Here is a 14,117-nt window from a genome sequence, read left to right on the forward strand (position 1 = left end):
GGAAAAGGATGATCACTTGTGATGATGGAGCGACTAAACTGGAGAGCTCTACAGATATTCATGTAAACAGCATAAATAACTTTGATAAAACCTTAAACAATGTTTTTTACGTTCCGTAGTTGTCTGCAAAATTTGTTTTCTGTTATTAAATTATGTGAAAGAGGCATGGTTGTGATCATGAATGTAGATGGGTGTTTTGTCCATGACAGTTGTAGTATACAACACCAGCCTGTTATATCTGCTAATCTATGTGGGTGTATATAGAATGCAGTAGCGTGCATTGAGGCTATGTACAGGGTATGCAGATGATATAAAATGAAGAATTAATGAAAATGAAAATTAAATAAACATTTGCATATACTTTACATACCCTCTATGCACGTCACTGATAGAATGAATGTTTTGTTTTGCAAAAGAGCAATCGATGACTGTCCTACATCAAGCGCAGGAAGTCAATATTGCAAAGTTAGTTAAGTCTAATAATACTTAACATGAATACTGATTTATGGCATAGACGGTTAGGGTATCATTGTCTTAAAGGTATGTTCATTTCAGGATGACAAAGAAGATTTCAACAAGTTTGCGCCTGCCTGGAAGGAAAGCCTGTGGCCCGGGCTCCGAAAAGATCTACGAAACGTGTTGGCCGACCCTTGGAACTCATCCATAGTGACGTGTGGAGCCCTATGAGAGACTCCAGCTGTGGAAATGCAAGGTACTTACTCGCCCTTACTACTAATAATTTTTCTCTTCAAAACTTTAGATATTTATTCAAGAAAATGTGTGAAGTGTAAGATTGCTTTATCAAATAATTATTACGTAAGTGCGTAACATATAAAATGCCTGCGTTTTGATAACATTGGTTTTGATTTTGAATTACCATAGGGGCAGTGTTAAGTGTTTCCTAGAGAAGAAGGGAACAGCTCACCAGCTTACCTTACCGCATTGTACTCAGCAGATGTATTTGAATACCAGAAGCAACACTGAGGAAGTGTGGTCCCGACACACTATTTGTAAAGGAAACCTTTGTTTTTGGATGCATTGCCTATTCATTAATCCCGCAGTCTAGTCTACATAATAAATTGAACGCTAAGAGAAAGTTGTGCATTTTTGTCGGTTATTCAGCGTTACCGATTTATAGAACCATTAAATAAATCCAAGGAAGGTTATTCTGTATAGTAAAAAGCACATTCCTAATGTACTTTTTATTGAAAATAAATGTGCTGACATTGATGAATATCGTAATTCTCGTCTTATATAATATAAATAAATCACATGATTTTTATATGAATTAACAGATGGTGAGTCTGGCGATGACTGCTGCAACAACAGTGAGGTAGAGCAGGCCTCTACTGATGCCGAGTCTTCTGCTGAGGAAAGGCGGAAGAGAGAAAAAACGACGCGAGACGTCGGCGGCGCTATAGTTGGAGGGGAAGTGGCGACTAGTACAGAGGAGTCTGTCAGCTGCCGATCCATGCGCAGTACACGTGGTACACCGCCGACGAAATATGGCGATTATAAAATAGGTATGTAGACCAGAATTTTTGAGAAGCCACAAACATATGTGTAGGCAATAAAGTTATCAAACTCCTCTGGTGGCAAAAAGCTATGAATGTAGAGTATCTGTCACTTTTGGAGAAAAAAGTTTGGAATTCAGTTGATCCACCTGCTGATAGTAATGTTATAAAGTTAGTTTAAGTGGACATACAAATTGAAATGTGATATAGGGAGAAATTTGCGGAAAAGTGGGTTGCGGGAATAATAGTCTTTTCGCAAACTAGTATCTATGTAGAACGTTGTAATAAAATCTAAATACTACCTCTTTTTCTAGAAGTACTATCATCATTAAAAAGTTTTTGGAATTTATTTTCTTCCTTTGCATAAATTAGGCATAGGTAGGTAGGGACATAATCCCATTGCTATAGAAATTTTGGGGTTTCTGAAATCAAAAAACCGCGACAAGTAGTTTTGGCAGTCCTCTCGTGATGTTAACCTGACACTGCCTAAAGAATTCTGAAGAGACCGAAACAGGTGGAAATCTGAAGGTGTAAGGTCAGGACTATACAGCGGATGCATTACCACCTCCCAGCCAAACTATCTTAATTTTAGCTGAGTGGCTAAAGATGTGTTAGGTCTAGCGTTATCATGATGAAAAACGACACCTCTTCTGTTGATTAATTCCGGCCGCTTTCTCTAAACTTCTTGCTTTAATCTCATCAGTTGTTCGCAGTAGAATTCAGAATTGATGATCCTGCCTGGTGGTAACAGCTTATAATGAATAATGCCCTTCCAATCCTACTACTACACACACAGCGTCACCTTGTTGCGAGTTAACCCGGGTTTCGCCACAGTCTGTGAAGCCTGATCGGCCTTTGACCGTGACCTTTTTCGCACTTTCTTGTCGTACATGATCCACTTCTCATCACCAGTTCAAAAATGGTTCGGTCATGATCCACTTCTTATCAGCTCCGTCAAAAATGGTTTTGTGGTCAATTCCCAGTTCTTCAGCTACATTGTACCTACTGATTTGCCCATCTTGGTCCACTTTTTCAAAAATGGCATCCATTATATCCGTCATAGGGCTCCTCCTAACCAGAGCGAGGTGCATCTTTGACATCAAAATTTCCGGATTGAAAACGCTAAACCCAAATTTTTTTCGCGGCTTGCGTTGCATTTTTACCTTTTTTGTAGTAAAATTTTAAAAGGTAAAAAGGAATTTCTTCATTAGATTCACTCATCTTCACACATTTTCCTAATTTGATACCAAAACCAGCCAGATACAAATAGTATAGCCAAAGAGATTTTATTACATGTTCATACATACTATAATGCGAAAAGACTTTTTCCCCAACCTATTAGATTTATTAGCTATAAATTTCATAAATAGTTCATAAATAATCGCTTAAATAAGCTTAAGTTATAAAATAAACACTGAAACAAGTATGTACATTGAACAATTTTTAATATTATTTTCTCTTCGTTACAGATTTGACTCTGTGTTTGTGAACGCGTGTGCTGAGTGGACTAATGAAGAGTTCGGTGGTTTAAACATACCCGCCGGTCGGGTCGCGTACGTGCACGGTTCGGTCGATCCGTGGCATGCGCTATGTATGACTACTACGCAGGACAACTACACGCCCGCTATCTTCTTTGAAGGTATATACTCAGTGGCGTGCATAGCCCTTGGACCCAGGGTATGCACAAGGTGTTCAACACAAACATAAAGTAAAATTAAAATTTAGATTTTAGATAGGTATGTCGGTTTATAATCAAATTACTTTACGAAAGTTATATTTTTGATTGATTTAATACTATCGTCTATCTACTGCTAATTGAATAAAAGTACATACCCTGATTTACGTCACAAAATTATGACACACCATTCGGCAGCATTTTCTAAGCACACTGATGATGATAATATTTTTCCAACATATCATGTTTTTAGCGTTTTTATGAAAATTATTAAGATCACAATATCCTTTATCATTCCACACTTTACGTATATTGGACAATAAAACAAAAGGAAAGCAAATTAATCGATTGGTGTGTACAAAGCCGCTTAGCCAAGAATAGTTTTCGTAATATTTATTATTAAATATACGCGTTACTTTATCACCTTTTTTTGGGATATTTGTAACATTGGTACACTCCTTCCTTTGCGAATGATTTCTAATTTTACGATATAAGTAGGGATAGAAATTAAAGTTTTCTCTAAGTACTTTTTCCAGGCACACTGAACCCAAACAAAGACCGCACGAATATGCTTTCATTATAAAATGAATGAATAAACTATAAATTAACCTTAACACATTAAACTATCACTGCTCAAACTTTTATAAGTTACTGAATTTATGCACTTGAACCGTTTATTTATCACCAACGCCATACAGCATTGTTCGAAGGTAAACAATAATGGCGATCGAATATGCTAATGATAATATTGCAATCGAAATTAGTCAAAATATGTCTTTAATTTTTTGTAAGTATGGGTACGAACGCTATTTTATTTTGATATGTAAACAATAAATAGAAACCATATTTATTGTTAACTCTCTCACTCTCCAATGATTCCTGGAAAACCTAAATTATTCATTTTTCAAAATTGAGACAGCGTTTGGTTTCATAGATTATTTTCAAAACGAAAGACTAATTCGATAATATTAGATCCTTAATTTTCTTAAAAGACACTAAAAGGTATTTACATTTGTGAATAATGTTTTTAATTCTAAAAAAAGAATAATGACCTTTAACAACAATAACAAACCAAGCAAATCATTTTATTCATAGAAAAAATGAAACACGTAATTAGAGAATAGAGAATTTATGAATGAAACTGTTCACACAAGACCGATGCTAATCTTGTAAGTACAAGCGCACGATTATAACATTACACGACACACACTACTAACTTGCACGCACACATCTAGCAGAACGATTCTTTCTTTGGGCGTGCTTATTTTATTTGATATTTCTATGCAACAGTAGAGGGCGTCATATGTCGAGTGATTCATAATAATTGATTTACCCTGCAATAGATAACATGAGATTTTTACGTGTTTTAAAAGGTAAATGTTTAGCATTTACGGTTAAAAATTAAAATACGCTTTTAGAGATATACGCTAAAGATTTTATTTTGTACGCTATGCGCCTCGCGCGCGCTGGTTGCGCTGTCGCCTGTCTAGCGACAATTGACCTAGAAGTTTGGCCGCTCATTACTAGATGGCGCTTTCATATATTTTTTACTTTATCTGAAGGCTCTTTAAGACCCTGAGGGTAGGGTATGCACTGCTTATTTGCATATATGCAATGCACGCCACTGTATATACTAATTATTAACTACTTTTAACTTATTCTTCCTAAGTGGCTTCCGCATTACTGGGTAGGGTAGGTTATTTCTTCTTTCATAGTTCTAACCGACTTCAAATAAAGGAAGAGGTTATCAATGCATTTTTTTTTTTTTTTTTTTTTTACTTAGATTTAAGAATACACTATAATATCAACCAATGGATTTCAGAAGCTTTCTACTTCTCCTTAAAAACATTTAACATGAGATTGTACTTTCGCTCTATCTACATTTTCTTTAATACCTATACTTATAATTGAAATGTTCTGACCAAAATTAATTTTAATGAATATGTTGGATTTGATTGATTATTAATGTTGGCGTTGGTGCGTAATAGTTACGCGGATTTGCCTTTAACTGAAGAAAAATAAGTGTTTACAAACTCGACGTAGATATTCTAAGACTCGTAATCTGTCTAGATTTAAGAATTAAGGGGGATGGGAGAGATGGGGGTAATAGGTCAGGGTCTAAAGGGGTTACCATCCGTTTGACACGGGAGGACGGGGAGACCAGGCAATTTCAATGTGAACATGCTCGGATGTGGTTTATTACAGTTTAAAAGACTTTTACTTTTAACCAGTTTACTGGGGAGTCTTGAGTACATTATTATGATATTTTCATTTATTTATTTGATGGGGAAAGACTTTTTACCCTTAGCACATTTGCACGCTCGCAGTCGTAGTCGATTTCGCGTATCGAAACAAAACTTTCGGTCTTAGTAAAACTTCTTACTGCAATCGTTTTAGTGTCGCAAATCCTGTATTGATTTTTATCCACTTACAAACGTTCCTTTTAGATCTACTGTCTAGGCTGTTGAAGTGTTTATAGGCTTTAAAACAGGGTTTGGATATACATTCAATTTAACTGAAGTATACTGCTACAATACTCGAAAGCAACTGTACCAGCGACGCTGTACTGTATTGCCAGTGAACAAACTTTTACTAAGGGTAGAAACTGTTACTTCCTAAAGTTGTATAATTTTAAACACTAACTCTTTTGATCACATTGTCCGTGCAGTCCTGGCTAGGAATAAGACTGCTCCAGATCTTTCCGTGGTGATGGATGGAAAAGGATGATCACTTGTGATGATGGAGCGACTAAACTGGAGAGCTCTACAGATATTCATGTAAACAGCATAAATAACTTTGATAAAACCTTAAACAATGTTTTTTACGTTCCGTAGTTGTCTGCAAAATTTGTTTTCTGTTATTAAATTATGTGAAAGAGGCATGGTTGTGATCATGAATGTAGATGGGTGTTTTGTCCATGACAGTTGTAGTATACAACACCAGCCTGTTATATCTGCTAATCTATGTGGGTGTATATAGAATGCAGTAGCGTGCATTGAGGCTATGTACAGGGTATGCAGATGATATAAAATGAAGAATTAATGAAAATGAAAATTAAATAAACATTTGCATATACTTTACATACCCTCTATGCACGTCACTGATAGAATGAATGTTTTGTTTTGCAAAAGAGCAATCGATGACTGTCCTACATCAAGCGCAGGAAGTCAATATTGCAAAGTTAGTTAAGTCTAATAATACTTAACATGAATACTGATTTATGGCATAGACGGTTAGGGTATCATTGTCTTAAAGGTATGTTCATTTCAGGATGACAAAGAAGATTTCAACAAGTTTGCGCCTGCCTGGAAGGAAAGCCTGTGGCCCGGGCTCCGAAAAGATCTACGAAACGTGTTGGCCGACCCTTGGAACTCATCCATAGTGACGTGTGGAGCCCTATGAGAGACTCCAGCTGTGGAAATGCAAGGTACTTACTCGCCCTTACTACTAATAATTTTTCTCTTCAAAACTTTAGATATTTATTCAAGAAAATGTGTGAAGTGTAAGATTGCTTTATCAAATAATTATTACGTAAGTGCGTAACATATAAAATGCCTGCGTTTTGATAACATTGGTTTTGATTTTGAATTACCATAGGGGCAGTGTTAAGTGTTTCCTAGAGAAGAAGGGAACAGCTCACCAGCTTACCTTACCGCATTGTACTCAGCAGATGTATTTGAATACCAGAAGCAACACTGAGGAAGTGTGGTCCCGACACACTATTTGTAAAGGAAACCTTTGTTTTTGGATGCATTGCCTATTCATTAATCCCGCAGTCTAGTCTACATAATAAATTGAACGCTAAGAGAAAGTTGTGCATTTTTGTCGGTTATTCAGCGTTACCGATTTATAGAACCATTAAATAAATCCAAGGAAGGTTATTCTGTATAGTAAAAAGCACATTCCTAATGTACTTTTTATTGAAAATAAATGTGCTGACATTGATGAATATCGTAATTCTCGTCTTATATAATATAAATAAATCACATGATTTTGATATGAATTAACAGATGGTGAGTCTGGCGATGACTGCTGCAACAACAGTGAGGTAGAGCAGGCCTCTACTGATGCCGAGTCTTCTGCTGAGGAAAGGCGGAAGAGAGAAAAAACGACGCGAGACGTCGGCGGCGCTATAGTTGGAGGGGAAGTGGCGACTAGTACAGAGGAGTCTGTCAGCTGCCGATCCATGCGCAGTACACGTGGTACACCGCCGACGAAATATGGCGATTATAAAATAGGTATGTAGACCAGAATTTTTGAGAAGCCACAAACATATGTGTAGGCAATAAATTTATCAAACTCCTCTGGTGGCAAAAAGCTATGAATGTAGAGTATCTGTCACTTTTGGAGAAAAAAGTTTGGAATTCAGTTGATCCACCTGCTGATAGTAATGTTATAAAGTTAGTTTAAGTGGACATACAAATTGAAATGTGATATAGGGAGAAATTTGCGGAAAAGTGGGTTGCGGGAATAATAGTCTTTTCGCAAACTAGTATCTATGTAGAACGTTGTAATAAAATCTAAATACTACCTCTTTTTCTAGAAGTACTATCATCATTAAAAAGTTTTTGGAATTTATTTTCTTCCTTTGCATAAATTAGGCATAGGTAGGTAGGGACATAATCCCATTGCTATAGAAATTTTGGGGTTTCTGAAATCAAAAAACCGCGACAAGTAGTTTTGGCAGTCCTCTCGTGATGTTAACCTGACACTGCCTAAAGAATTCTGAAGAGACCGAAACAGGTGGAAATCTGAAGGTGTAAGGTCAGGACTATACAGCGGATGCATTACCACCTCCCAGCCAAACTATCTTAATTTTAGCTGAGTGGCTAAAGATGTGTTAGGTCTAGCGTTATCATGATGAAAAACCACACCTCTTCTGTTGATTAATTCCGGCCGCTTTCTCTAAACTTCTTGCTTTAATCTCATCAGTTGTTCGCAGTAGAATTCAGAATTGATGATCCTGCCTGGTGGTAACAGCTTATAATGAATAATGCCCTTCCAATCCTACTACTACACACACAGCGTCACCTTGTTGCGAGTTAACCCGGGTTTCGCCACAGTCTGTGAAGCCTGATCGGCCTTTGACCGTGACCTTTTTCGCACTTTCTTGTCGTACATGATCCACTTCTCATCACCAGTTCAAAAATGGTTCGGTCATGATCCACTTCTTATCAGCTCCGTCAAAAATGGTTTTGTGGTCAATTCCCAGTTCTTCAGCTACATTGTACCTACTGATTTGCCCATCTTGGTCCACTTTTTCAAAAATGGCATCCATTATATCCGTCATAGGGCTCCTCCTAACCAGAGCGAGGTGCATCTTTGACATCAAAATTTCCGGATTGAAAACGCTAAACCCAAATTTTTTTCGCGGCTTGCGTTGCATTTTTACCTTTTTTGTAGTAAAATTTTAAAAGGTAAAAAGGAATTTCTTCATTAGATTCACTCATCTTCACACATTTTCCTAATTTGATACCAAAACCAGCCAGATACAAATAGTATAGCCAAAGAGATTTTATTACATGTTCATACATACTATAATGCGAAAAGACTTTTTCCCCAACCTATTAGATTTATTAGCTATAAATTTCATAAATAGTTCATAAATAATCGCTTAAATAAGCTTAAGTTATAAAATAAACACTGAAACAAGTATGTACATTGAACAATTTTTAATATTATTTTCTCTTCGTTACAGATTTGACTCTGTGTTTGTGAACGCGTGTGCTGAGTGGACTAATGAAGAGTTCGGTGGTTTAAACATACCCGCCGGTCGGGTCGCGTACGTGCACGGTTCGGTCGATCCGTGGCATGCGCTATGTATGACTACTACGCAGGACAACTACACGCCCGCTATCTTCTTTGAAGGTATATACTCAGTGGCGTGCATAGCCCTTGGACCCAGGGTATGCACAAGGTGTTCAACACAAACATAAAGTAAAATTAAAATTTAGATTTTAGATAGGTATGTCGGTTTATAATCAAATTACTTTACGAAAGTTATATTTTTGATTGATTTAATACTATCGTCTATCTACTGCTAATTGAATAAAAGTACATACCCTGATTTACGTCACAAAATTATGACACACCATTCGGCAGCATTTTCTAAGCACACTGATGATGATAATATTTTTCCAACATATCATGTTTTTAGCGTTTTTATGAAAATTATTAAGATCACAATATCCTTTATCATTCCACACTTTACGTATATTGGACAATAAAACAAAAGGAAAGCAAATTAATCGATTGGTGTGTACAAAGCCGCTTAGCCAAGAATAGTTTTCGTAATATTTATTATTAAATATACGCGTTACTTTATCACCTTTTTTTGGGATATTTGTAACATTGGTACACTCCTTCCTTTGCGAATGATTTCTAATTTTACGATATAAGTAGGGATAGAAATTAAAGTTTTCTCTAAGTACTTTTTCCAGGCACACTGAACCCAAACAAAGACCGCACGAATATGCTTTCATTATAAAATGAATGAATAAACTATAAATTAACCTTAACACATTAAACTATCACTGCTCAAACTTTTATAAGTTACTGAATTTATGCACTTGAACCGTTTATTTATCACCAACGCCATACAGCATTGTTCGAAGGTAAACAATAATGGCGATCGAATATGCTAATGATAATATTGCAATCGAAATTAGTCAAAATATGTCTTTAATTTTTTGTAAGTATGGGTACGAACGCTATTTTATTTTGATATGTAAACAATAAATAGAAACCATATTTATTGTTAACTCTCTCACTCTCCAATGATTCCTGGAAAACCTAAATTATTCATTTTTCAAAATTGAGACAGCGTTTGGTTTCATAGATTATTTTCAAAACGAAAGACTAATTCGATAATATTAGATCCTTAATTTTCTTAAAAGACACTAAAAGGTATTTACATTTGTGAATAATGTTTTTAATTCTAAAAAAAGAATAATGACCTTTAACAACAATAACAAACCAAGCAAATCATTTTATTCATAGAAAAAATGAAACACGTAATTAGAGAATAGAGAATTTATGAATGAAACTGTTCACACAAGACCGATGCTAATCTTGTAAGTACAAGCGCACGATTATAACATTACACGACACACACTACTAACTTGCACGCACACATCTAGCAGAACGATTCTTTCTTTGGGCGTGCTTATTTTATTTGATATTTCTATGCAACAGTAGAGGGCGTCATATGTCGAGTGATTCATAATAATTGATTTACCCTGCAATAGATAACATGAGATTTTTACGTGTTTTAAAAGGTAAATGTTTAGCATTTACGGTTAAAAATTAAAATACGCTTTTAGAGATATACGCTAAAGATTTTATTTTGTACGCTATGCGCCTCGCGCGCGCTGGTTGCGCTGTCGCCTGTCTAGCGACAATTGACCTAGAAGTTTGGCCGCTCATTACTAGATGGCGCTTTCATATATTTTTTACTTTATCTGAAGGCTCTTTAAGACCCTGAGGGTAGGGTATGCACTGCTTATTTGCATATATGCAATGCACGCCACTGTATATACTAATTATTAACTACTTTTAACTTATTCTTCCTAAGTGGCTTCCGCATTACTGGGTAGGGTAGGTTATTTCTTCTTTCATAGTTCTAACCGACTTCAAATAAAGGAAGAGGTTATCAATGCAGTTTTTTTTTTTTTTTTTTTTACTTAGATTTAAGAATACACTATAATATCAACCAATGGATTTCAGAAGCTTTCTACTTCTCCTTAAAAACATTTAACATGAGATTGTACTTTCGCTCTATCTACATTTTCTTTAATACCTATACTTATAATTGAAATGTTCTGACCAAAATTAATTTTAATGAATATGTTGGATTTGATTGATTATTAATGTTGGCGTTGGTGCGTAATAGTTACGCGGATTTGCCTTTAACTGAAGAAAAATAAGTGTTTACAAACTCGACGTAGATATTCTAAGACTCGTAATCTGTCTAGATTTAAGAATTAAGGGGGATGGGAGAGATGGGGGTAATAGGTCAGGGTCTAAAGGGGTTACCATCCGTTTGACACGGGAGGACGGGGAGACCAGGCAATTTCAATGTGAACATGCTCGGATGTGGTTTATTACAGTTTAAAAGACTTTTACTTTTAACCAGTTTACTGGGGAGTCTTGAGTACATTATTATGATATTTTCATTTATTTATTTGATGGGGAAAGACTTTTTACCCTTAGCACATTTGCACGCTCGCAGTCGTAGTCGATTTCGCGTATCGAAACAAAACTTTCGGTCTTAGTAAAACTTCTTACTGCAATCGTTTTAGTGTCGCAAATCCTGTATTGATTTTTATCCACTTACAAACGTTCCTTTTAGATCTACTGTCTAGGCTGTTGAAGTGTTTATAGGCTTTAAAACAGGGTTTGGATATACATTCAATTTAACTGAAGTATACTGCTACAATACTCGAAAGCAACTGTACCAGCGACGCTGTACTGTATTGCCAGTGAACAAACTTTTACTAAGGGTAGAAACTGTTACTTCCTAAAGTTGTATAATTTTAAACACTAACTCTTTTGATCACATTGTCCGTGCAGTCCTGGCTAGGAATAAGACTGCTCCAGATCTTTCCGTGGTGATGGATGGAAAAGGATGATCACTTGTGATGATGGAGCGACTAAACTGGAGAGCTCTACAGATATTCATGTAAACAGCATAAATAACTTTGATAAAACCTTAAACAATGTTTTTTACGTTCCGTAGTTGTCTGCAAAATTTGTTTTCTGTTATTAAATTATGTGAAAGAGGCATGGTTGTGATCATGAATGTAGATGGGTGTTTTGTCCATGACAGTTGTAGTATACAACACCAGCCTGTTATATCTGCTAATCTATGTGGGTGTATATAGAATGCAGTAGCGTGCATTGAGGCTATGTACAGGGTATGCAGATGATATAAAATGAAGAATTAATGAAAATGAAAATTAAATAAACATTTGCATATACTTTACATACCCTCTATGCACGTCACTGATAGAATGAATGTTTTGTTTTGCAAAAGAGCAATCGATGACTGTCCTACATCAAGCGCAGGAAGTCAATATTGCAAAGTTAGTTAAGTCTAATAATACTTAACATGAATACTGATTTATGGCATAGACGGTTAGGGTATCATTGTCTTAAAGGTATGTTCATTTCAGGATGACAAAGAAGATTTCAACAAGTTTGCGCCTGCCTGGAAGGAAAGCCTGTGGCCCGGGCTCCGAAAAGATCTACGAAACGTGTTGGCCGACCCTTGGAACTCATCCATAGTGACGTGTGGAGCCCTATGAGAGACTCCAGCTGTGGAAATGCAAGGTACTTACTCGCCCTTACTACTAATAATTTTTCTCTTCAAAACTTTAGATATTTATTCAAGAAAATGTGTGAAGTGTAAGATTGCTTTATCAAATAATTATTACGTAAGTGCGTAACATATAAAATGCCTGCGTTTTGATAACATTGGTTTTGATTTTGAATTACCATAGGGGCAGTGTTAAGTGTTTCCTAGAGAAGAAGGGAACAGCTCACCAGCTTACCTTACCGCATTGTACTCAGCAGATGTATTTGAATACCAGAAGCAACACTGAGGAAGTGTGGTCCCGACACACTATTTGTAAAGGAAACCTTTGTTTTTGGATGCATTGCCTATTCATTAATCCCGCAGTCTAGTCTACATAATAAATTGAACGCTAAGAGAAAGTTGTGCATTTTTGTCGGTTATTCAGCGTTACCGATTTATAGAACCATTAAATAAATCCAAGGAAGGTTATTCTGTATAGTAAAAAGCACATTCCTAATGTACTTTTTATTGAAAATAAATGTGCTGACATTGATGAATATCGTAATTCTCGTCTTATATAATATAAATAAATCACATGATTTTTATATGAATTAACAGATGGTGAGTCTGGCGATGACTGCTGCAACAACAGTGAGGTAGAGCAGGCCTCTACTGATGCCGAGTCTTCTGCTGAGGAAAGGCGGAAGAGAGAAAAAACGACGCGAGACGTCGGCGGCGCTATAGTTGGAGGGGAAGTGGCGACTAGTACAGAGGAGTCTGTCAGCTGCCGATCCATGCGCAGTACACGTGGTACACCGCCGACGAAATATGGCGATTATAAAATAGGTATGTAGACCAGAATTTTTGAGAAGCCACAAACATATGTGTAGGCAATAAAGTTATCAAACTCCTCTGGTGGCAAAAAGCTATGAATGTAGAGTATCTGTCACTTTTGGAGAAAAAAGTTTGGAATTCAGTTGATCCACCTGCTGATAGTAATGTTATAAAGTTAGTTTAAGTGGACATACAAATTGAAATGTGATATAGGGAGAAATTTGCGGAAAAGTGGGTTGCGGGAATAATAGTCTTTTCGCAAACTAGTATCTATGTAGAACGTTGTAATAAAATCTAAATACTACCTCTTTTTCTAGAAGTACTATCATCATTAAAAAGTTTTTGGAATTTATTTTCTTCCTTTGCATAAATTAGGCATAGGTAGGTAGGGACATAATCCCATTGCTATAGAAATTTTGGGGTTTCTGAAATCAAAAAACCGCGACAAGTAGTTTTGGCAGTCCTCTCGTGATGTTAACCTGACACTGCCTAAAGAATTCTGAAGAGACCGAAACAGGTGGAAATCTGAAGGTGTAAGGTCAGGACTATACAGCGGATGCATTACCACCTCCCAGCCAAACTATCTTAATTTTAGCTGAGTGGCTAAAGATGTGTTAGGTCTAGCGTTATCATGATGAAAAACCACACCTCTTCTGTTGATTAATTCCGGCCGCTTTCTCTAAACTTCTTGCTTTAATCTCATCAGTTGTTCGCAGTAGAATTCAGAATTGATGATCCTGCCTGGTGGTAACAGCTTATAATGAATAATGCCCTTCCAATCCTACTACTACACACACAG

Source organism: Pararge aegeria, assembly GCF_905163445.1.
Source record: "Pararge aegeria chromosome W unlocalized genomic scaffold, ilParAegt1.1 SUPER_W_unloc_1, whole genome shotgun sequence".
Lineage (NCBI taxonomy): Eukaryota > Metazoa > Arthropoda > Insecta > Lepidoptera > Nymphalidae > Pararge > Pararge aegeria.